Here is a 25,474-nt window from a genome sequence, read left to right as displayed (position 1 = left end):
GTATGTTCTTCGCATGTTTTTTTTGATATATATTTATGATTATTATTTAGTATTTTGTCATAAAAACCAAAATTGAAAATTAAATCAATAAAATTATATCTATAGACAACAATTTCTGAAAAATAAATTAAAAATCTAATATTGAAAATCAAATTATTACAATTTTTCAGTTAGGTTAAAGTCACCCCAAGTTGTGGGTAAAGCCACCCCATAAACTTTACTTAAATCTATTTTTAATTAGAAGTATTATAAATTTGATCATCCTATATAAATTTACTATTAGTTATAACATCACAACCCACTCAAATATTAACAGCATTTTCAACCAACTCACAATTTTGCAGCATATAAATTTAACAACTTTTATAGACTCTAATAAGCAAACAAAAAAATATATTAACAATTCCGCAAACTGCGATTAACCTAAATAATAAATAAACAGAATAACTTTATCTTTAATATAAACTTAAATTTGGAAGTCGCAAAATTACACTTTTAAAAGTTAAAACTATTTTAAATTATCTCCTTTTACGGTAATTCGGTTAACTCAAATGAAAATGACTGTTCGATATTTATAAGTACGCTGGCAGCACTTGAGTTTCTTACTTCTGACATATCTGTTGAAAAGTAAATTAAAAAAGCAAGAATATATTTAGACAAAAAAAAGTTTAACACAACTTAACTACTCCTTTGTTCTCTGTTATATAAATTATGCAATTACTGCCTGGGGTAGTACGGGCAAAAGTAAGTTTGGTGCCTTAAATATTCTCAAACTTAACATTCGTTTAGTTTTACATTTCTTTTATAAAACAAAATGTGGACTGTGTCCAAAAAAATTTAAAAGTTATTTTGAAGTAATACACCATTAAAATTCTACAAGATTTTTTAAAAACAACATTGCTGTACCAAAATCTTATTCAAAATTGAGTTCTTATTCAATTCAAAATAGCGGGCCATTTTTTTGTGAAAGTCTTTCAATCATTATTGCGTAGAAGAATATTTTGCTTAATAAGTTTAAAATTAAATGAAAGCGGTGTTTTTTACAGACAGATATTGATTTGTCATGTTTCTTTTAAAATTAATCCAATAAAAGAAAATCATCTAAAACACTACTCTTACCTACTGAATAAACAGGAGAGTGGGACCCTTAATAATTTTTCATTATTTTTCCAGCCCACAGTATGAGAAACAGTGTGAAAAAAATTTTCTAAAAATTGACATTTTTATATACCATTTTATAACATCCGGCTTTTATAAAATGTAGATATTTCTGTATAACTATCATGTAGTTTGCATTTTAAACGTTAACAAAAAAGGTGTTTTTTTTTTTAATTCTTTTTTTTTTTTAACTTAATAATATTTTTTGTGTATCTAATAAGCATAAAATTGTTATAAATTTTTAAAACTTTATTTTTTTATTGGATTATTAAATAAAACTAAGTATTATCTATCAAATGAGCTATTGCCAAATTATTTTGCACGTAAGCTGTATCAAACAAATTGATTTCTAATGATGGCGTATTTAAATACTTTTGCGGTCCAGGGTGATCCAAAAATTTGAGACTTTAAATATTTTGCCCAATATGTACATTATCGATATATATTTCACCTATTGACGGCGGATGTCAGCTGCGTTGCTATACATGACTTTTACAAGTCTCAAATTGGGGCAGGGGGTCAACATTCTGGCTTTTTTTTTATGTTCCCAGGCTCCAAACATTGCATTTTTTTAGCAAAACATTTTTTTTATCACATTAAAATGAACATACAAGTATTTGGAGCTTATTTCGTAATATATTTTTTGTATTTGTAGGCTGAAAATGAAACATTTTGATATATATGCACTCATTATGCATAAGCCTAATAATCTAGAAATATTTGACTCTGGTATTGTGGACAAACTTATTGATGCTATGAATTTGGATTGCAACAAACAGCAATTAGAAATTATAATAACGCATCTACGATTTAAAATACGGCTTAATTTGAAGAAAAGAATAAAAAATAGCTGCAAAGCCTTATTCCTGAAGATTTAAATGTAACACCAATACTTATTGGAAGATCAATTAAATTAAATTAATAAATGATCTATAAATGTTTAAATCTGTAAGCGCTAATGTGCTATAATACTTAATGTGCAATGCAATCTTTTTATACTTATTTAATTTTTTGTGTGCTATATTGATTTGTTTTTAAAGTATAAATTTTATTTATAATTTTATTTGTTGTATATTATTGGGTTGACTAAACAGTAATATTTGTTTTTTTATTTATTTGCTATTTAACTACATAAATATTTAGATCAAAAAACTTTTTTTTAATTATTTTTTATCACAAAACAATTAAATTAGTTTTAAAACAAAAAAAAAAAAAAAAACCTTAATCTGTATTTTTATGTTTATTGACAATTTGGTTTATATATTTTTTTATTGACAATTAAGTTTATATATTTTTTTATTGACAACTTAGTATATACATAAATTTATTGACAATTTAGTTGATATACTTTTTTATTGATAGTTTGGTTTATATATTTTTTTATTATCAATTTAGTTAATTTTTTTTTTTTCTTTGAGATTTATTTATTAAAATAACTTATTTATTATATATAGATGACTATTCAATTTGTTTTTGTACATTGTCTGTGGAATAATAAGTTTTATCGAATCAAGTGTTACATGAAGTTTATTTTTAAATAATATATATTTTGAAATAATTTTTTGTTTGGTAGAACTATTCAAGCTAAATGTAGAACTTGCGAGATTCCTACTTTCAGATAGAGCTTTCCATTTTATCGAAACGCTCTTTTCCGTGGGTTTCATGCGAAAAACTGCCGTTATTAGAGAAAAACTGCCGTCATTACTCCTAAGCTTTTAAAAGTGTTCTCATTCCAATTAAAGTTTAAGTATTTCATTTTATCTTCAAAGATGTTTTTCCTTGCCAAATACCTTAGCGTTTTGCTATGTTTATTTTGGCTCCGATGGCTTTTTTATTTATTTTCAAAGCTTCACCTATTTCTCTAATCGAGAAAAAAATTAGTGTCATCAGCGGATTATTGTGTTTTTGTTTCTTTTCATTCAACAATAATGCCTTTAATTTTTTTGCATTGTCTAACAAAAGTTGAAAAGATCTCTGCTTGAATGACGTATAATGGTGTATGAATGACGTATAGTATAATTGACAACCTAGTCTTATTCCTCTTAAAATTATTTTTATTTTTTTAGATAACAAACTGTTTATTTTAATTTTTGCAATAATTTTTTTATAGATTGTTTTAATAAAAACTATAAAACTTTTTCCGAATCCAAATTTTTTTAAACTGTTAAACAAAAAATACCCATCTAATCTCTCTATATCTTTGTTTTATTGATGCTTATAATATATCTGGTGAGACTAAGATTATAGTTTATAGTTCTGTTTTTGATACATGCTGTTTGGTTGCTATGTATTATGTTTGGTAATATATTTTTGAGTCTATTTGGTAAAACTTTTATCATAATTTTATAATCAACATTTGTAAGTGATATAGGTCTCAAATTTCCTATATCATGTTTGTTGCCTTTTTTAAAAATTCATATAATTATGGCTTCTCTTTGGAAGTTTCTCATTTCTCTGGTAAACAAAACATTATTTAAAATATCAGTTAAATCATTCTTAATTATTTCGAAAAATTTTTATAGAATTCAAGAGTGAGCTGGTCCGAACCGGAAAATTTGTTATTTTTCATTTGATCTAAAGTTTGTTTTATTTTGCATTCAGAAACTTCTTTTTCTAGCATATTATTTTCGTCTTCAGTCACTTTCTAAACATTCGCATTTGAAAACAAAAACTCTTGAGAAGGTTTGTCATTTTCTTTATTTTATATAGGTTTCTATAAAATTTTTCAAATTCAGCCAAAATTTCTTTGTGTTCCGTCTTTACCTCCCCGTCACTACCATTTATTTCTGTGATATGTTTTGTGTTTTTCGTGAGTTTTTGTTTTTCTTAGCCGAAAGAAAATTTGAAGCATTTCTTGCCTTCCTATTTCCATTGAATTCTAGCTCTTATCGCCGCCACTTCTGCTTTTTCTTTTTCAATATGTTCAATTTTAATCTTTACATCGTTATATAACTTTTTTCATGTTATTATCTATATCTATTTTTCTTTATGCATTTTTCAATATTTTAAAATTTTGAATTCCATTTGGTGCTTTTTTGATTGGCTTTTTACTAAAATTTTTTTTTTATGTTTTCTATAGCAGCTTCCCCCCAGTCTTTAATATTTTATAATTATTCTATTGCATTTTCTGTTTACTATTTAAAGTTCATGTTTCTAATAATAGTTTTGTTTATATTTGAAATCACTACTTGAGCGTTAAAGTGAGCAATTAAAATAGTTGGCTCAAAATTGCTGATCCAGCATTGATTGAGGCGGGTAAAAGATTATTTAGTTAGTTTGCTTTGCTGGAATTGGATCAGTGTTGTTTTAATAGTTGGAAAATCACCATCTACTCCCATTTTCTCCCTAAGGCCTGAGAGAGTCGTTTGGAATTAAATTCATAAAATAGTTAAACATTTTTATAAATTTAAAATAGAGTAAATTTTCATAGAGAATAATATCTTTAAATTTTACAAAGTTTTGCAAAGTTAAATGTGCATGTTTGCAAAGTTATAAGATAATTTTATCTTCAAAAAATAAATCATAATACAGGATTAAATTTTACAAAATATAAAATTTAATCCTGCATTATGATTTTTACAACAAAAAAGGCCGATATCGATTCGAAGAAAACAAATATTTTTGATTTCGAAACTCAACTTCGAAGATCATAAATATTTTTGAATTACAGATTTGAAGAACTCAATGATGGCAATGGTTTTTTATGTAATAGGTGTTATTATGTTATGGTATTAATAGTTTTTGGTACTTCATTCAATTTGGTGTTTGTTGATGAACTTGACTTTTAGACACAGATAATATTCAGTACACTTTTTAATAGTCTAAGCATTACTAATAATAAATTAAATCACCTCATTACTAATAATAAAGCTTTACAAAAGGCTTTAAAAGTGGCCTAGACAATCCACACCGAAAGTAAGAACAGGGACATCATCCATGCGCAACATGGCTTTATTAGTAATTTGATACTTTACAGCTGTTGATAGATTATGAATACATCTATGTCAGCCTAATAGATGAATAAGAGGTGCAAAAGTTGTCATTGTACAAGACAGTAGCCTTATGCAATTAATGTCTGCCAAAGATACATTCTGTTTTTAAAAAAGATTTAATTTAAATTTATTCTGTTATATTTAAATAAAAAATATTATTAAAAAATAATTAATTAAAATTTGTTTTATTAAAATTGATTTAAATTTAATAGAAAATTCAAAACGCTTTGTTTTACTTTTTTTTTTACTGCTAAATATTCCATACTATGTTAAAGAAAAGAAAATTCTTTATAAAAATTTAATTTAAATTTTTTCAACTCGTTATATAAGTGCTAACATGAAAAAGTGTTTAATACACTTGTAACTGTATAGAAATATAAATATATAACAAAGTATAACAAAGTTATGAAATGAGGATTTTTTAAGCTTTGAAATTTAACAAAAATTTTTTTTATCATCAATTCTATCAATTTTTAAGATTGATAGAATGAAAGTCTACCTAAAATGTTTTATACAAGGTTTGTATTACTCCTAAAGCAATTAAATACTCTAATATATCCACATATCAATTTGAAATTAATAAATATACTGCAGTTTCATTTTCAGGTAGTTTTCCATTAACATTATAAAAATGTGAATATCTTACACAGCTGGTAAGAGAAGCAATAGAATCTTTAAGACATAAATTTAGATGCACAGTAAAATCTTCGTGACTAATAATGAGGCTTATATGACAAATATTGTCATCTTAAGGAATTATGATAATAACTTATGGGTGTGCGGCTCATATGGGAAATCTTTTAGCTAATGATCTTGATATTGAAAAAATGAGCAAGCATGTTTCAAAAATAATAAAATATATACAAAATAATCATCAAGCTGAAGCTTAAAGAGATGGTGGAGGAACAAAGTTCTTTTCTGCAATTTGAATAAATAAGTCCACTTCCTACTAAAACCTGGAAGTCTTTATTTGATTCACTTAAAAATAATAACTAAAGTATCATTTCAGAATATTTGAAAAAATAGAGACTTCAATCTTATAATTGATAGAAAAGTGACATACTAATAAAGTGAAGATTTATTGAAAACACTAAAACTAATTGGAATCAGGCTATATAAGTTGCAAAAAGATGAAACAAAAATAGGTGACATTGCTGAATTTTTAAAAAGCTGATAACAAAAAGTGGAAAAAAATAAATATTGGAAACTAGATATTCAGACACTTTCAGTGATGCTCGTTTCCTTGCAAACGCGATGGATCATAGATGTTTTTCTGAAATTAAAAATGGAACTGCATGGCTCAAATCAATAGTATTGCAATTGCCACTTGCGATTGATTTTAGCATCTTTGCAATTAGTTTTTTTAAAAAACAACATTTTTGCAATTTTTTGTTTTTTTATTCTTTTGTAACATAGCATATTAATTTGCCTTAACACTTTTAAGAAGAGCCAAATAAAGTGCCAAATTAGAAATAAACTTTTAATATAAGTATAGAATATTTATGTCTAAGGTTTTTATTTGGGGTCATCTATAAAAGACATCACGCTAATATAACTTTTAAATAGAAAGGTGATCATTTGCTCTCTTACACAGAGATTTTCAATCAACACAACGCTTTTGAATTTTAATTATTCTTGAAATTTAATTAATCTCTCTGTGGAAGCAAATAACTTTTATTTTAAAGGTAATTTAATGTGATTTAATTAATAGATAAAATACATCACATTAAATAAAATCTCTAAAATAATTCGACTGCAACATTATAATTTTAATTAATTATTTGCAAAGGTAACAACTTTTCACTAATAGTCATAATATTAAAGTATAATTGCTTAGATTATCTAAGCTATGTATTTTATTTAAAGGTTTGCAGTTCTCAGCAAATTTTCAGCCCATTCACTAACTCATAAAAAATAATTTTAAAAATAAAATAACTAACATAAATATATTCTTCTTCTATTTAGAAACGAATATGCACAGCAAAATTTCCGTTGCTTTTACAATGTAGTTAGGAGCCATTTTCTGAGAAAACTAAGCAAAAGTACTGTTGGCTCATAAGGGATACCCTTCAATGACGCTTAATTTTTTATATAGTCATGATGATAGAGTCAAAAAGAAGCCTGTAAATTGTTTTTCTCTCAATATTTGTTGTTCCAGGGTTATGGTTGCTTAAACTCTTTACCTTTTAACACTTAAAAAGTCATTATTGGAATTTTATGATTTTTAAACTTAATTTAAAGGCAAAACACCAGTATCTTTAAGGCAGTAAAACATCGGTATCCGGTTCTTTTTATATTAGAGAAGTAATAGCAAAACTTTCAAAATAAATCTTTTTTTTTTTAAGTTATTAAAAATAAAGGGTTTACCACAGTTTTTTAAATAATTTTTTTCAGAAAAAAATTTACTTTTTTAAAGGTAAACCCTTTCTTAGTCTGAAAATCATAAGCTTAAATTTCACAATTTTGAATTTTAGGCCTACTTTAAATACATTTATCTAAAAACATAAAAATTTCCTGCAAGATATCTTATTGTTTTAGGAAAGAGTATTCCATTGTAATTTGGATGGTTCAAAAAAAGGGAGTATGTCAAAAAATTAAGGGGGTGTATCAAAAAATGTTTTAAGCAGCGCTCAAAAATCAGCCACTTCAATTGATTTGACGATTTATTAAATTTCCTGCTCATCTGCTTTCCGCATGGAATGCATATTGATGTGAAATCACAGCTTTCATTAATTTTGTAAAGCTTCCAAACAAAACTCGCCATTTTGAAGGTTTATCACAAAATATTTTGAAACTATAAGTTTATTTACCATATTTCAAAATAATGTTAGTGTATAAATATGATGAAAACAAAATTTGTGTAAAATTGATAAAAGGAATTATTTATTTGTAGTCATAGGAAGCTCGTAGAAGACTTAAGTCAGTCTTGTCATCGAGTACCTTTTTCTTAGACGTGTAATACACATAAAAAATTAGTTGCATACGTGGCATAAATGTATGTGTTACATATATACCTTGCTATTAATATTTGTTATCGATTTGTATTAAAAGTTAAGTTACATTTATTATTTATTTATTCAAATTTAAAAAATTCCTTACAGTTGTTTAATTTGAATATTGTAGTTTTTAGCTTTGTTTTCAGAGAGTGTTCGTTGTTTAAGTTTGATAGTGATTCGTTTCCGGAAACTAATTTGTTAAATAAATAGGGACCACGATATGTAATTGAGAATTTTGAAAGTCTTGTTGTTTCAAAAGGTATTTTAAAGTTGTCTGTTACTCTTGTATTGTATTTATTTATATTGTTTTTAAAAAAGTGTGCTGTAAAATGTTGTGGAACCAGACTTAGTTTATATTTAAACATGAAAAGTATATTTTGAAAAATATTTATTTGAAATATATTTACTGCGTTCATTTGTTCCAGTAGGGGTTGAGCATGAGTAAATTTGTCTTTGTTGTATACAAGTCTTGAAGCGTGTTTTTGACGTAAGTAAAGTGGTTATAATTTAGATTTGTGGGTACTGTTTAGGGGTGTTTTTTTTAATTTGTTGATTAGAGTGAAATAGTATACACTTTTTTATAATAAGTGACAGTTTATTTGATTTAAACCATATATTAACTTTTTTTAGTTCAGCATTTGTTTTTTCATAGAGGTCTTCGATTGTCTTTGACGAGTAAAATAAGTTTGTATCTTCGGCAAACATTGTAGTTTTAAATATATTATAGGCGTTTGGAAGATCGTTTATATAAATAAGAAACATAAGAGGAGCATGACTGGAACCTTGAGGGTACACCACATTTTGTTTTTAGTAAATTTGAGTTGCGTTTTCTATCTATAATAACACACTGTTGTTTGTTATTAAGGTAGTTTTTAAACCAAATTAAAGATTGATTTTTCAAACCATAGTTTTTTATTTTTGTTAGTAATATCTCATAGTTGACGGTGCCAAATGCTTTTGACAAATCAATAAAGATCTCTAATGTGGAATTTTTTTTAAATGATCTACTTATCCTATTTGAAAGGTCAAGGATTGCATGCTCAGTTGAGTGTAGCTTTTGAAAACCATATTGACCTTTATTGATAATTTTGTTAGTTTTTAAATATTCATTTAATTTATTATAAATTATTCGTTCTAGAAGTTTTGAGAGTACCGAAAGGATAGAGATTGGTCTATAATTGTTTAAAGAATTGGTTTCTTCTGATTTATAGATTGGTATAATTTTAGAGATTTTTGTTTATCAGGTACAATACCTGTTAAAACTGATGAAATAAATGCTAGGTAAATTGGATTACGTATCTCCTCAAAAACTGAAAAAAAATCTGACACTACTTTGCAAGAGATATCATCGATTACTGGGGACTTAATTTTAAGTGATTTAATAGCTATCTCAAGTTCGTCTTGATTTATTCCATTGAAAGTTAAAGAGCAGTGTGAGCCTGTTAAGAAACTTTTAAATGTATTATTTGGGCATTGAATTTTCAATGCAAAATAAACACCAATGTTGGCAAAGTATTTGTTAAATTCGTTGGAAATATCTCGCTTGTTGTTTGATTCACTTTTATTAATTATTACACGAGAAGGCATTTTGTTAACATTGAATTTACTTTTACCAATTATTTCCTTCATAATGTCCCATGTCTCCTTATAATGTCCCATAATGTCCTCATGTCCTCATAATGTCCCCATGTCCTCATAATGTCCCAAGTCACCTTAAAGTTTTTGTGTTTGATTAGAATAATATATAATTTTGTGTTTTTTTTTTTAATTTTTTCAAATAGATTTTTGTATTGCTTGAAGAGGGATAGATTCACTTCGCTTCTTTTTCAAAGTTATTTACGTATAGTTTTTGTTTTTTGTTTGAGGATTTTCTTTTTTCTTTTGGAAAATTTAAATATTTCTTTTTCTTGAATTAGAAAAATTTTATTATATTGTAGGATAAATAATTTTATAAAGTTAGTGTACGCAGAGTTTGTGTTTCCTTGGTCACATGCTTGATAGGTTAATGGCGTCAGCACCCGAGCTTGATTCAAAGTGGGTATGAAGACAAGATACTCTTTTCTGATCATTTCAAAAAAAATTATTTGTCATTTTATTTGTTTTTTTTAGTTCATCATTTTAGTATCAATTTTAGGTAATTTTATTTCAAAAATGTGATATTACTCCCAAAGTTTTTTTTTGCATTGCAAGAATGGTAATGTGGTGTAATAGAAAATCAAACCTTTAATCTTGGGACCTTTCTCATTTCTCATAATGACTGAGTTTTAAACGTTAGTCAAAACATTTTTAACAGTTCAACTCAGAAGCATTTTTGTTCGTAATACTAAACAATTTTTTTAAACCATTGAAAAAGTTTTAAGTTTAGAGATAAATGTATTCAAAGTAGGTCCCAATTTTCTTTAATATGAAAAGAAACTTAGGATGCAGTTAATTTAATGCCTTTAAATTTAGTTTAAAAATCACATAATTTCGATAATGACTTTTCAATTTAAAAATATTACAGTTTTTTTTTTACCCTATCAGCACTACTCTATAAAAATTGAATGTGATTGAAGGATATCATACCTTAAATTTCATAATAAAATCATTAAAAATCATAAGCTTAAATTTCACAATTTTGAATTTTAGGCCTACTTTAAATACATTTATCTAAAAACATAAAAATTTCCTGCAAGATATCTTATTGTTTTAGGAAAGAGTATTCCATTGTAATTTGGATGGTTCAAAAAAAGGGAGTATGTCAAAAAATTAAGGGGGTGTATCAAAAAATGTTTTAAGCAGCGCTCAAAAATCAGCCACTTCAATTGATTTGACGATTTATTAAATTTCCTGCTCATCTGCTTTCCGCATGGAATGCATATTGATGTGAAATCACAGCTTTCATTAATTTTGTAAAGCTTCCAAACAAAACTCGCCATTTTGAAGGTTTATCACAAAATATTTTGAAACTATAAGTTTATTTACCATATTTCAAAATAATGTTAGTGTATAAATATGATGAAAACAAAATTTGTGTAAAATTGATAAAAGGAATTATTTATTTGTAGTCATAGGATAAAAGGAATTATTTATTTGTAGTCATTTAATGCCTTTAAATTTAGTTTAAAAATCACATAATTTCGATAATGACTTTTCAATTTAAAAATATTACAGTTTTTTTTTTACCCTATCAGCACTACTCTATAAAAATTGAATGTGATTGAAGGATATCATACCTTTGAGTATTGCCTGGTTTTCTTAGAAAAAGGCTCTTATAAAGAAAAAACTTTAAAATCACTTATAAAAATTAAAATAGATATGAAAAACCTCAGTATACATCCAAATTTATTTGCACCAAAATTTTATTAATTTAAAGTGATTTGAAAATAATCTTTCAAATTTTAAAATTTTCAAATTAGGATGGATCCGAGTAATTTCTGGCTTTTCTGAAGGAAGACTCTAAGGTTTAGTAAAATCATAAAGTTACCCTTGATCCTAACCAGCCCCATTCTCCCCTATGCCATCATAGGAGCAGTGATTACCTATGATAGCATACTTTTTAAATATTAATAACTTAAAAAAAAAAAACTGATAAAAACTCCGAGGATTATTATTGTTCTTCATGGAACAAGGCATGTATCCATTTCAATACTTTTATTATTGATCTTCAGGATACAGAATAATGAAGATTCAAAGTTAAGTATCCCATCAAAGGCGCCTTTCCCTTATCGTTATATTGCAACATGTGCAGTATAAAGACACCTTATATCTGCTTCTGTTCCAATTCATTTGGATATATTTCTTTATATATGTTTCAGTTCCTTTATATAATCGCTGGGGCAATTTTTTAGAGTCTTACCCTCCCCCACCACTCCAACGCCTTCCTTCAAAGAAAGATAATTTTTAACCTTTAGTTGGTTTATTTATTGAATATAGTCGGCTAGTCGGTAGATTAAAGTTTTGGTTACCTGTTTTTTTTGGGGAGACACACAATACTTATTAAGGATTTCCACCTTCCCTTCTCCCCATTATTTTTAACAACATTAATATCACTATTTTTTTTTTGATATTATTGTTGTTATTTTAGAGTTTTTAGAATTTGCCACTATAATTTATAAAAATTTTTACCTGATTATTCTCTGAGTAAAGAACGTTTTCCTATGCTTTTTAAACTCACTATGTTTTTTATGATTTTTATATATTTTTTAAGTTGATCAAGGAGATTAATATTTTCCTTGTTTAAACACACTTTTTTTATTTATCAAACTAAAACTTTTATAACGACACCTACATCTCGCAAACTTATTATTAAATGCAAAATTATTGTACAAAATTAAAAAAAATTTGACGGAATTTTATATCACTGTAAAAAAATCCTTGAGTTTTTCTGGTTTTTCCTATAATTCATGTTATTTCAAGTGTCAACCTTTCGAAAGCCTTCGATACGGTTGATCATCAAATCCAACATGAAAAAAGGAAATACTAGGGAGTAAATAAGTGTTAAGATGGTTTAGAAGTTACTTAAAACGGAAACAATTTGTTGTTGGTAATGACAACCAGGGCTGTGGAGTCGGTAAACCGCTGTTCCGACTCCGACTCCGACTCCGACTCCTTAACTTTATCATGGACCGACTCCGACTCCGACTCCAACTTCCGACTCCGACTCCTCCAAAAGTCACCAATTTATAAAAACAAATTTACCGCGTTAAAATGTTAAGATTGCCTGTTTCATCAGTATGATATAAATAATCCGACCACTTAGTGCTTTAAACAATATTTATTAGAAAACAATTTCTGAACAAATAAATTTTCTGAACTATTGTAAATAGATATACAATAAACTCTTATGCAGTCACTAATAAAATTATGAATTTATCCTCAGAAATAGTATTGCCTCCATCAGTTCTTCCTTCATGGATGTCCTCAAATTTGATCTTATCATTTTTAGCGCAGAGAACAACCTCTCCACACTAACTTGAGTTGGTGGCAAGGCAGTAACTACTCGGGCAACTTCTCTGACCATTTCAGGATACATATCAATTGCTTGCAGTATTGTTACTTTTGATGAACGGTCAAATTGTTCCACTACTTTTAATGCACATGAAAAACTGTGCTGAAATTTACTGGCAGTGTTCTCTGATAGGGATGACTCTTTTTTCCATGCGAGAACGCTTTGTACGGTCTTCATGGTCCAAATGTTTCTCAAAATCAAATTCTTCATCAGTGTATGATGTTGAAGATGTGGCAGTATGACCCAATTCTTTTTGAAGTGACAGTTCTGTAACTTGTTCATTCTTACAGCTATTTCAAACAGAGCTTCTTTTCCTTTAGTCAGCTGTTGATCATCAAGAAGTATCCGATGCATTGGGTCTACATAAACAGCTGCCAAAAGAATCTTATTTTCTAATAGTACTTTTTCTCTCTGTTTCATTGAAGCGGCAATGCCACTTGCAAATAAAGCTCTTTTTTGAGACAGGCTAAACATCAAGTTTTTCCACTCCTTAAGGAAAATACCTGGAGTTAAGTCCTCTTCTTGCAGTTTTATAGTCACTTCAAATGGATGTTGTAGCAATTCTTCGAGCTCTTTCACCTGTTTCCATTGGCTTTCATGTAGCATCAATTGAGGATTAGCCATGTCTACGAGAAAGGGTTTCAGTTCAACCAAGCGTTGAATCATTAGGTAGGTACTTCCCCATCGTGTGACTTGATCAATAATGGCCCCTTTTCCAGCGCGTCTCTTCAAAATTGAGTCAACTTTAGGAGTTCTGGCAGCAGTAGCCAATTTTCTCCACTTTTCAATTAGTGCAGCAGCATGTCCTTCTTGCAGACCATCCCGTATAGCCAGGTGTAGCGTATGCACAGCACAGCGCATGTGATGAATGCAAAAACGTATCGACATAGTTTCAACAAGCTCGTCTAAACTGCCATGTTACTGTTCATCTGAAGCAGCTTCGGTTTGCTCCTCTGTCTCTATACTGTGTTCCACTATTTTAAATATATCTGTTTATCTGAACCCAATAAGTTCTTCTAGTTGCCTGTCACTTTCAGTAGTCTTGCTCATTAATTTAATGGTACTTATCATGTTTGAAGCATTGTCAGTTACAACTGAAAGAACTTGTTCTTTTCTAAGTTCATATTCTTGAAGATTCTTTTCCACTAAGAGCTGGAGAAATTCGCTGGTGTGATGAGCTTTGGTATCTTTTACTGCCAATGTCTTGGTAACTATTTCATTATTTTCACAAACAAATCGGACATTGATCGCAAAATAGTTCACTCTGTGACGTGTACAGCCGTCCTTTTTAAGAAAAAAAAAGCGTCCTTTGAGAGATTCCTTAAGTTCTTCTTTTTGTTTAATAGCTTCTTCAATCACTAATTTTCTAATACTGTCTCTCCAGAGAAACGCTAAGCTTGCGGGCCATTTCTCCACTAAAACCTATAAAAGCTGGTTTTGAAAATAATGATATAGGCAAACCATCCTTTACCACAAGCTCTATGATCTTTTTTTTAAATGTATCTACTGTCATTGTCACAATGACTTTGTTGCTAATAAAATATCTTGCAACTGATATCTGCAAGGTTCTCTGCTCCCTTGCTTGGCTGGAAGTGCTGATCACTGGTTCATTACTTTGGATGCTGTCTTTCTCTTTAACTACTTTGAATAGTTCAGAATGAAAGTGCTGTAAATGTCTCTTTAAATTGGAAGCTCTTGAAGGAGCATTTTTATCTTTGCGTGCATATGCACTTGATCTTTACTAGTGTAAAGCAGTAGGTCGGGGCAGTAGAGTAGGACTATTTAAAAAATTTTTACTAATTCTAACAAATCTCTTTAACGGTGCATTGGGTTTACATTATTTTTTCACTATTACAAAGATAAATCTGCAAAAATGGGCTAAGGAAAGAAAAATGCTTTTAGATTTGTTTAAAAAATTATTTAAAAAGATTACCTAGCTGCTCAACCCACCCAGTGGGGTAAGTTGCAATAAAGAAATAATGCATTTCTGTGACTACCACTAACTCTTTTATAAAACTAAAATAAACATACATATGTATATATATATATATATATATATATATATATATATATATATATATATATATATATATATATATATATATATATATATATATATATATACAAACGTACTTACTTACTAGGCCGGATCATAACTTAAAAAAATTTGGAAAATTTCTTCGGGAATTTCCAGTAATTGGCTCTCAAATACGCTGAATGCAATGCTGCAAACCGTTTTTCGCTACTACTTTGCTATACTTTGTATTTTTACCTTTGAAGTTTTCAAATAAATTAACTTAAAAACGCTCATTTGTTACATAATTTATTGATTGAATTTATAATAAAGTTCAAATTATTTGAACATTCAAAACAATATATCATTAGCAAACGTTGATTAGAAACATTACTTAAATGCTCTTAAAGTAAGATTTTGTGTCAAAGTGAGGCATCAACTTGCGGCGCTCCAGTTGAACGCGAATATAGCCTTCACGATTTTCATGACCATAAACTTTGGATGCTGATTCAGTCACAATTTTAATCACACGTTCAACACTTTGATTGTGACATGGAAATGGCTCAATGTCAATAACTATGTCTTCAACTGACGAATACCATGCCAATATTTGTACAGTTGGAATATGTTTTGTCAGAACAGGTTCTAAGCGGGGCTGTGTTTGCCAGTCAATCAGTTCTTCATAACTAGTCGCTTGAAATCGTATTTCAGGGAGTTGAAATTTTCGATTTGGTATGTCATCTTCACGAGCACGAAGAATTCTCTTCAACGCAAGCTTACGGATCACTTGACGGTTGTCTTTGAGCATAGCCAGAATAATGCTCTCGATATGAGCCGGATATTGCGCTTCAAAACTTGCTGAACAATTATTCGATAACGCACAGGAAGAAATCGTGATGTTTCTATCATTTTATAATAGTGTGGAGCAGCATTCCAGCAGTTTGAATGTTTCTTAATGTCAAACCAAACAACCGCATATGAATTCACAATAAATTTAGCCAAAAGTATTAGTTCATTTGATGGATCTTCAGTAGATATATAGAGGCATAGAACACGGTTTGCTAGTGTCAACCACCTTGCATGGTTTAGTCGCCCAGGTGTTCTAGAATTAAATCTATCTGGTACAACACCTGTCTTCACCGCATTAACAATTTCGAAAAAGTACAGTTGATCACTGCTTAACAACTGCTTAGTGCATGTAATAGGTTCACTAACAAATATGGCAAAGCTGACTATGGGTTTCTGGACAGACATTGAAATAGACTTGCCAATTGGTCCATTAAATGAATGGGGTCCAGTTGTTGCACCATCTAAGGAGTGAAAAAGATGTCGCAAAGGAAGCTCGTTCAGATGTAAAAGACAAATGGACCAGTGCAGTGGTCAACCAAGTTCAATTTCCATTCTGCGTATAACTCCATTGTTTAAACCAGTATTAACGTTAGTTGAATCAGAACCAATACAAACAAGGTTCGTGCAATCAACAGTATCAATTATTGAATCTGCAATGGATTTGGCTGATCCACTTGTTGGCGTACAATGATCAACATACTTTGAATTTGGCTCTGATAAAATAGAAATATGTTCCGCAGAAATCACAGTCTGCCTATCCCCCTCAAGTTTTAAAGTCTGATCTTTCCTTCCATCAAAATACAATCCAGTAATTCTACAATCATCATTTTTACAGGATGTTCTCATTAGTTTTTGTTCTCTGCGATTTTGATTCCGATCCACTAGCCCCATATGTTCTATACCAAAGACAACCAGAGTTGCTGATACAATCGCGGCAACTGCTTTATCTGATATGCCAAAACCATCTGCTTGTAGAGCAATATTTTTTAAACAACGGTTTTTCAGACGAGTAGATGTGACTTCGGTATCGACATCTGATACGGAAGGGGAATAAGTATTGGTGTCAGAATTGTTGTCTGTTTCATTATCTGATTCATTATCAGATGCTTCAACGACTCTGGCACACTTAACTGCAGTCTCTACCTGTGATAATGAAAAGGATTTTCGTTTTAAACGCCTCTCAGCACGTGCGGATTCCTTCTTGTCGATTCCAGCTATTCTGCCAACACGTATAGTGCGTTGATCAGTTAGGAAGTCATGCTCAATTGCTGGCACCTTCAGAACCATTGGACAGCAACAAGACGAAAGTTCTTTGCATTTACACGAACAAATGTCAAACAATGTGTCAAGATCTTTTTCTATTTCATCTTGTTTGACTGTTGCAGACTTTGATCGAATCACTTTCTGAACATTGCCTATGTACTTCTCCAGCTGTAATTCTATGCCTCGAAGACAAATTCTAAAAAAAAGTTAGTTTATGATCCGGCCTAATATATATATATATATATATATATATATATATATATATATATATATATATATATATATATATATATATATATATATATATATATATATATATATATATATATATATATATATATATATATATATATATATATATATATATATATATATATTTATATATATTTCTAAGAGTAATACTAGCGAACTTTTTGTCGCCGTAAATAACGACGTTAAACTTTTATCTCACTTGAATCTTAAATAATATATATAAATAAATATATAGCATAGTTTTTTTTTGTGTGTGTGTAAATCATGTTTTGAATACTTTAAAAAAATCACCAATATTTTTAATAAAGTTTCATTCTCCTAAAAAAACTTCTCAAGAATAAAAAAGTTCAAATATACGAAATGCTCATATTTGTGAATCCCCTCCCCCCCCCCTCATTCCCCACAACCTCTACAACAAAAGAATGTTTGGTATCTTTACTGCGTAGAGTATGAGCGTGTCATTATTTTTTAATGAAATTTAACAGGTACATAGAAAATAGATATATAAAATTGACTAAAAAGTTAGAAAAAAAATCCATCATGTCTTCAATGTCAATTCACTTCCAGAACAGGAACGAAGTTTTTAGTAGCAATGAATTCACCAAAAACGTTAATAACTGCAAAACAAAAACAAATTGCAATTAACTTACAATACTCTACTTTTAAAATATTATTTTAAAAGTAGAGTATTTATTATTAAGTCAATCTAAAATTCTAAAAAAAATACAAAAAAAATCCTTATGCCACCTATTTTGAGCACGCGGTGAAAAAATGGTAACAAATGTTATTTTTAAAATCGGTGCCGTAAATTGCAGATACGCATGTACCAAAATATTGCACTGTTATTTTTTGTTCTTGCGTATATTGGCCTCTTAGAATCGGCCTCTAAAATGTAAAATACACGGCCGTATAATATAGTTGGCCATGTTTTTGTAATGATGTTTACAACCATTTATATTGTTTTTATATTTACATATGTTGTTCATATTGTTTACAGTTTTGCTTATGTAAAAGATTCTTTTAATAATTTTTTGCTTTTATATTTTTAAATTTTTTTTAAGGTTCCGATGATAAGATCTTAGTAATTTTCATTCGAAAACCTAGTTCCTTCTTTTCAGAGACCTAATTTACACTGTTATCACACATTAAAAATATATATTTGCAAAAGGCTTCTAATAGTTTATTTTATTGTATCACAACTTACATTGTAAACTAAAAAAAAAAAAAATATTTGTAACTTATAATTTTTAAATTTATAAATTTATAAATTTAAAAAAAAAAATTTCTAATTCATTATTTTTAGCTTACTAAAAACTCTTTAGTAAATACACTTTAATGGCATAAATAGAAAAAGGGCAGGGGAGAACGTGCTACACTTCGCTTACCTCGGCCAACAGTCCAGTAAACTTAACAAAATTAAAAAAATAAAGTCTATAAATTACGTCAAGCTATTAGGGGAAAACCGAAACTTGTTACAACTATATATATATATACATATATATACATATATATACATATATATATATATATATATATATATATATATATATATATATATATATATATGTGTGTGTGTATGTATATATATAAATATATATATATATATATATATATATATATATATATATTCCTAAAGATTCAGCAATGGTGAAATATTTAATATATATATATATATATATATATATATATATATATATATATATATATATTTATATATATATATATATATATATATATATATATATATATATATATATATATATATATATATATTATTACAAGTAATTAATTTTGTAATTACCATATATAGTACAAATCACTACAGTGATTAAAATTGTATTAGTTTGAATATGAAATTAAGCTTTAGTGCTTGTATTTATATATTTTTTTCTGTTTGTAGCTGCGGACTCAAATGAGAAGTCAATAAAAGTGCGTATTGGAAGCTTTTTAGCACAATCTAGTGATCGAGACGGAGGTCGTAAACGGCGACACGAAAGAGACGATTTTCGAAATGAAAATTCACAATCCATGGATAACAGTGTCTCTGAAATAAATAAAGCTTTTAAAATGTAGTATTTTATATTTTTATTTATCTACATATTATTTGTTTTATATTGTATTACTTTTTATTTAGTTCATTACAGTTTTTTTTATTATTTACAAATAACAAATTTCATTCAGTTTTCGTAAAATTTGTATAATCTTAATTTTTTATATAAAAAAAAAACTGATCTTGATATTAGGTGACCATAAGATAATATATTTAATTATAATAATTAAAATATCTGCTCCTATTATACAATTTAAAGTATATATACTCTAAATATATTATCTAATGTTCACCTCGTATAAAGACCAATATTTCGCTAATAATGCTAAAATCGCTAAAAAAAATTAAGATTGGACCAATTTTACAAAGGTATATAGGTTAATATCGTTAGAATGTTTGCGTTTTATTGTGCCAATATTGCGCCAATATATAAAATTATTATTGGCCATATAAATATATAAGCAATGTAGGCCAATATTGTTAAAATGTTCAATATTGACACAAATATAGCGTCAATATTGCTTGCTACATGGGTTACTATCCAATTCTATTTATTTAACCATAAAATTAAAAATTATAAACTTAATTATAATTTATAAATTTAAGTTTGATGTTACTTATATAGTTAAAAACTTGTCAATGGACAATAATAAACAAATAAAATAAAAAAATTTTAAGACGAGGAAATACTGGAGTAAACTACAATAACACAAGTAACAAAAAAAAAAAATAGGAACGTAATAACTATAATATATTTTATTATTTTAAAAAATCGAAAACTTTACAATAAATTTTTGAGAAACAGAAGTGAAGATAATGAAAAAATATACAGAAAATATAAACGGTTTTTCGAAAATCTTCTCATAAAAGCTAAAAAAAACTATTATAGTAAAGAGCTTACAAAAAACAAATTGTTTGTAAAAAAAACATGGGATGTAATTAATAATATAATGGGAAGAAACAAAATAACTACGGCTTTACTGCCTCAAAAAATAAATATCAATAAAACTGTTATTTATTGCCCTTTGAAAATCTCGAATGAGTTAAATAAATACTTTACAAACATTATCTCAAACCTTGCTAAAAAAATGATAACCACACCCAACTCATTTCAATTATATCTTAAATCGTTAAATGACGTAATACTTCACGATAGCAACTTTTCTCTTAAAGAATATGAAACAGCCTTTTCTTTTCTTAAAAAAGATAAATCACCTGGCTTTGATGACATTTCTAGTAATATAGTTATTTTAAACAAAAATTACATTTCCAGACCTTTGATCTATATTATAAATCGAACAGTCAATGAATGGTTTAAGGCTAATAAACCATTCATTGACATTACTTAATATGCTGTCCCTCAATGTAGATAAAACAAAGTATACTCTATTCCATAAAAAATCACAACAGGAAAACCTTCCCTCAAAATTACCAGATTTTACTTACACTACCCCAAGCCGCATTAGCATAGTTTAGATGGCAATGAATAAAAGAGTGGTAAAGCTGAAATAAAGTATGTTTATTTAGCATGCTTCTTATTTTAAATAGTATTCCTATACTTTTGGAAATTTTAGAGGATAAGTTTTCAATGTGTTTTTTCCATGTCAGATTTTCATCAATAAAAACCCCATTGCTTTATTTACTATTCCAATATTACATGAGCTAGTACTCAACCAACAAAACTTAAAAAAAATTTTCTCTACAAAAACATGCATGCAGACTTATATATAAGAAAAAAAAATATGAACATGCAAAACCACTAATGAAAGATATGCAAATGATGAGTATATATGAAGTTAATATTTACCAACACTTAATTTTCATGTATAAATATAATAACAGCCTGATTCCGAAAACCTTTAATAATAAATTTGCAAAAAATGTTAACAATAATTACTCACTTAGAATAAATCAATGGAATACTTATAAATTGCCTAGAATTAGGAGCAAGTATTCTGAATATGGAATAGCATACCGTGCCCCGAAATTATGGAACACATTTTAAAAAACTAAACATTTAAATACGGTAAAATCACTAAACTCCTTTAAGTTTTTAATAAAAAATGAAATTTTTAAACATTATATATAATTTTTTAATTATTCTTAATTTTTTTTGTTTTTTTGTGTTTGATTGTCTCTTAAATTTTATCTTTAAAATAATTTGTCAGTATTTATAAATGACTATTGTTAAAATTATATTGATACTATTTACTTTCTTTCTTTAAGTGTAAATATTTATGAAAGATCTTTATCTTTTTATTATATTGAAATTGTGCATTGTATTTTTAACAATCTTATCCTATTTTAAACTTGTAAAGCCCACATAGGGGCTCTATGAAAAGATTGTGGTGACTTTAGTCATCCATATCTTCTTTGAGCCCCTGCCTGTTTTTTTATAAATCAACATTTTTTTTTTGTATGTAAATTTTTCTTTGTAATTATATTTTCTTATTATACAAACAGTATATATATTTAAAAAAAAAAAAAAAATTAAGATGAGTGAGAAAAAAATGTACGAAAAAACAGAGCCTGGGTTTGCGGGAGGTGCAGTCGCACTAGGTGGAAATTTTTGGCGGGGCAGAAAACTAATTCCAAATCATTGTATTATTTCATTACTTAAGTATAATTAGTTATTGTAGACATATAATTTTTGCTTCTGTGTCACAATAAACTACTTTAGCTTCTGCGTCAAATAGAAATGAGGGGAGGGTGGGGGTAAGTTGATTTCAAAAACAAGTTGTAGAAAGTAAATACAATGTATGTATGAATGAATGTATAAATGAATGTATGTGACATCGCATCAATTAACTTGCAATTTTACCCTTTATCCAGATTTCATTGCATTCCATCAAGCTAAATAACTTCAACGATTTCGTTATGTTAATTTTTTTTTTTTTTTTTTTGATTAAGGTTTTACAATAAATTGTGTAGGCATAAACTGCCTGTCAACCTAATTATATAATACTTGACAATTACAGAGTTTGTATAACTAATAGAAAATAAAATGTGGATTAGTTGTAGAGAAGCCATTCATTTTTTAGATGATTGTCTAGAAGCAGTTTAAACGTTTTTAGAGATAACGCTGATACAATGTGATAAGGAAGAGAGTTCCATTTATTTATTATTCTTAGAGAAAAAAATTTCATACGTAAATTTAATCGCAAAGATTGTTTTTTTAGTTTATATATATGACCACGAGTAATAAATTTACTATTTCAAAAAGACTTCTGTCACTATTGTTGTTTTTGCACCATTTGTAGACGTTGATTAGGTCTGCACGAAGTAGCCTGTATTTTACAGTTGTCATAATTTAACGCCAACAATCTTTGTTCATACGGTAGATCCTGTAATCCATTGATGCGTTTCGAAGCTCTTCTTAACACATTTTCTAGTTGCCGTTTGTCTTTAAGAAGTCCAGGGTTACAGATTGATCCACAGTATTCTAGGTGAGGGCGGACTAGTGCTGAAAATATTTTTTTGAAGAATAATAAGTCTGGATATGATGTAAATGTTCTATTTATTATTCCTATTATTTGTGTGGCTTTGTTTGTTCATTACATTTAGATATTTTTTATTTATATATTTTAGTAAACTTCTCTTTAAGTTTTTGTTTAATTATATATTCTTAAGTATATATTAAATATCAAATTGCTATATAAAATATAATTAACTTTAAACAATATTTTTGTTATTTTGTTATGTTTTTTTAGTTTTTCTTATATTACTGAGATTAAATTTTAGTTGTAAATAAAATAAACATGTTGGCTTTCTACATAAATGAAACTCATTTTTTAAATGTGAAACGTATTTTTGGTTTCAAACATGTAAGTTTTTTCTACGTAAAACTTTTTTAAACCAGTAGCTTTGAAATATAATTATAAAAAATACAAATATTTCATAATTCTTAAACGGAAATTTTTCCCTTTAATAAAACGTCAAAAATTGAATACAAAAATCACATTTCAAGCAGAATCTTTAATGGATAATTTAAAAAGTTCCAACATGATCTTTTACAGCAAACTCATAAATATTCTTTGAAAGCTGCTTACCTGCAAATCTGTCTGAAGATATTTTTGTCACTACCAGTGACAGTTGCATCTAGTGAAAGAAGTTTTATTAAGTTAAAGATAACAAAAAACTATTAAAGGTCTTCAATGGGCAGAGACAGAGAACAAATTTGTCTATCATCAACAATTGAATCAACACTGACAAGCTCACTTAATTATAAAGATGTTATAAATGATTTCACATCAATGAAGGCCAGAAGAGTAAACTTAAAATGATATTTGAAAAATATTGAAACATTGTTAAATAAAAATTAGCTTGACCTTTTATTATTATTATTATTATTATTATTATTGTTATTTTTTTTTTTTGAGGATGAGGGAGGGGGAGCGCCAAATTTCAGTCTCACACCGGGCGTCGTTTTGGCTTGCTACGGTACTGCAAGAAAACACAAATTTAAATAATATAAATTCAGAAGGATAGAGTGAGAGAAAAAAATTTCCGTAAAAAAAAATAAAAAACGAAAAGAAAATTTGAAGGAAAAATAAATACCCTAGTTATCAAGTATAACACAAATATAAAACAAAACAAAAACAAAAAACAAATTGGCTTTTAAGATTTTATTAGCAGTTTTGAAGACATTAAAACGTATTTTGAAACATTGCGTATTTTGATGTACGTGTACAATTGTACTTTAAAACGTATTTTGAAACAATATCTTTGAAACTGCTATAAAGCTAATAATTAGTTAGTTTACTATTTAAAATATAAAGCTATAAAGCACTTTTTAAAATTTTGACAAAATATTTTTTTATATTTCAAAACTGTGCATTTATCTACGCTTCGAAGTCTTTTTTGAAACCTTTTCTCATAACTTCTTTTGTTGTTCTATTGTCTTGTTTATTTTCTTGTCTGTAAAATTGCATATCAATTGTTTATTGAAAATAGAGTAATTTTTTCCAAAGAAGATATTCAAACTTTTATCATTGACTTTGATAAAAATGAAGAAATTTTTTTTGATTTATTGAAAGGATTGAAACAAATTTAGGTTATCTTTATAAATTTGCACACATGAAAATAATGGAGTTTTGTGCATCTATTTATGCATATAATTGTTTAAGTAGCGAAGATTATAGCCAATAAAAAGTTGAAGAGTTGTTTATCAATGATTTGTAGCTTAACCAATAAAAATCAAAATAGTTTATTAAAGTTTCTAGTTAACCTGAATCCATTAAAAAAAACTTCCGAAGAATCTTCGTTTTTGTGTATAATTTTTGGTAAGTCCTTCTTACTTTGTTGCATTATTATAAGTCATTTTAGATAAAGTTTATCTATTTATCAAAAGTATAAGTTTATTAAAATCAAAAGTTTATAAACATTAAGTTCTTTTTAAAGGTGTTTTTTCTTTACTTCACTAAATAATAGTCTATTCTTTTTTATTTAGTACGTTTAACAATATAAGTAAATTCCTCTGTGTCACACATCTTATACAGTAGGAAATATAATTACCTTAATGAATGTTATTTTTTAAAAAAAAGTAAACTTTGACAAGTAATTTCAGAAGAAAATAAGTTAATATACAAAATGTTTGTGATAAATGCAAATTTAATCAAGAATTCAATAACATTAAAGAATTAAATAAATTAAAATAATTAACTTTATATGCTAAAAACTTAACGATGCATTCATACTATTCATTTTTTTAACTTTAAATGAGTATCCAAACAAATTTTTTAGTATTAAACATTTATCCAAGTAATTAAATTTTTTGACTTTTTAATATCGAGTTAAACTATCTTTATCTTTTAAGACTTCTGCAAGTCAATTTTGAATTGATTCAACTAATTTCTTTGTCGTATCTGTACTGATTTGAGTCTAAGCTTCTAGAAGTATGATCATTAGCTC

This window comes from Hydra vulgaris, chromosome 02, assembly GCF_038396675.1.
Source record: "Hydra vulgaris chromosome 02, alternate assembly HydraT2T_AEP".
Lineage (NCBI taxonomy): Eukaryota > Metazoa > Cnidaria > Hydrozoa > Anthoathecata > Hydridae > Hydra > Hydra vulgaris.
This window is presented reverse-complemented; position numbering follows the sequence as displayed.